This window comes from Cyprinus carpio, unplaced genomic scaffold (assembly GCF_018340385.1).
Source record: "Cyprinus carpio isolate SPL01 unplaced genomic scaffold, ASM1834038v1 S000001280, whole genome shotgun sequence".
Classification (NCBI taxonomy): domain Eukaryota; kingdom Metazoa; phylum Chordata; class Actinopteri; order Cypriniformes; family Cyprinidae; genus Cyprinus; species Cyprinus carpio.
Window position 1 is genome coordinate 613 of NW_024873996.1, and position 1,822 is coordinate 2,434.

Below are 1,822 nucleotides of genomic sequence, written 5' to 3' on the forward strand. Positions count from 1 at the left end.
GATAGGACACCGTCCTTGCCCCTCGCTGCCACTTCTTTTAACCGCCACCTCTTCTTTCGATGAAAGACAAGCCACCCCCCTTCAGCGCCAGAACTTCAGCGCTCATCTGTAGAAAGTAAGAAGAGAATCCATGACAAGACATCAGCACGTGGAGAACCAAAGTTCATCCGGTAAGACCCCCTTCATCCTGACCCTACGCTGCCCACCACTTCTTCACTGCCACCTCTTTTTTGAAAAAAAAAGGACAAGGCCAAGCCACCTTCAGCGCAGTACTCCGGTACCATCGGCAAGTGCGTTCACCCGCTTCCTCATGTTCAGCAGATGCTCCTGTACATCGCTGTGGAAATTCTCGGCCACAGATGTGACACTACCCTTGTCCCCCGAAAACTCGTGAACGATTGCAACAGCAGGGTGCGTCCGGCCGCGCTGAACCGAAGGGTGACGCATGCGAGATTGGTGAGGATTGCTCACTGGTACCTACGCCCTCTGAGAGGGCTCGCGCGGCCCCGAGGGGTACCTTACCTCGAGCGTGACGCCTCTCTTGTTCTGCTACGGCGGCACAGATACTAAAATTGGATTCGATCAGAGAAGATTAGCATGGCCCCCTGCGAAAGATGACAAGCAAATCCGTGAAGCGATCACATCTTTTTTGATTGCGATATTTGTGCCTCCTCTACTCTATCAGCCAGCCCCTCGTCTGTGAATAGACACGGTCTCACGAAGGAGCGTTTTGTGTAAAGAATACTCACCGCCTCCTTTGTCTGGAGAGATGCTCAGCTGCGGCCGCCCCGGCTCCATCACACCATGTGATGAACTCATGAGAACTACATGCCATTCGTCATACTCGGAGCTTGAGGAGCAGGGAGAGGAGACCGTGGGTCACCTGTGGTAGCGGGAGCAACACGCAGCGGTGGAAGCCTACCTACTTTGTATGCTGCTTAATTAGACTTATGCTACGGCCCCGAATAAACGATGTGGCAAATCTCATAATTCAAATAATTGAGATAGGATTACAGGAGGAAGGATATAAGCTAATGGCAAAGCCGTATGCCGCTAAAGCGATTGACTAAGCAAAATAAACCAGGGCCCTGCCCACCCCTCCCCCCCCATCTTTTCTTGACGTATGGCGGAATAGGTTGGTGGCGGCTCCTCAAATTTAGCTCTATGAAAGCCCGAACAAAGGATTACCCCTTCCAAGCTAGTACTCAGGTACCATCGGCAAGTCACGTCCACCGGCTTCATCATGTTCCTCGGATGCTCATGCTTGCTGAGAAATTTGGCACATGTGCAACCGCTCACAGCCAATCCTTTGTCCCCAGAACTTCGGTGAGCGATTGCAGCAGTCTGCGGGGCCCCCAGGCTCATAGAACCCCATGTGATCACGGCATGAGAACTAAATGGCCATCGTTCAGACGGCGTTATCGAGAGCAGGGCCGAGGGGACCGGGGTCACCTGGCGTAATTTGACGAACTCGAATATGAGACAGAGAACTGTCATACGCGCTCATTCTGTTAGGAATGGTTTTAGAATTGATGACAGGTGAACTGCGAGATCCGCTGCAGATGATTGGATTGGCACACAGTTCCTGGTCCCCTCATCTGCCCACCGTCTGGTCTCTGCCCACAGGTCCCACCATTCCTGTGTAAAATCGCTACCGCCTCTTCTGTCTGATAGAGACGCAGGACAAGGGCCACGCCGCCTGGATCACGCCCTCAGCGATCAACTCATGCGAGACATCCTCCCAAATAGCGGCTATCGCCACATGCAGCAAGTTTGCGAGCAGGGGAGAGTAGGAGACCTGGGGTCACCTGCGCGCATTTGC

The 1,822-nt window shown here is 53.3% G+C and overlaps 1 non-coding gene across 1 annotated transcript; it reads left to right on the top strand.

Annotated features, from left to right (window-relative positions):
- Nucleotides 1-543: 543 nt before the first annotated feature.
- LOC122143311 lies at nucleotides 544-649 on the top strand. Its single transcript, XR_006159106.1, has one exon. It is a non-coding gene; the product is annotated as a U6 spliceosomal RNA (small nuclear RNA).
- Nucleotides 650-1,822: the final 1,173 nt, after the last annotated feature.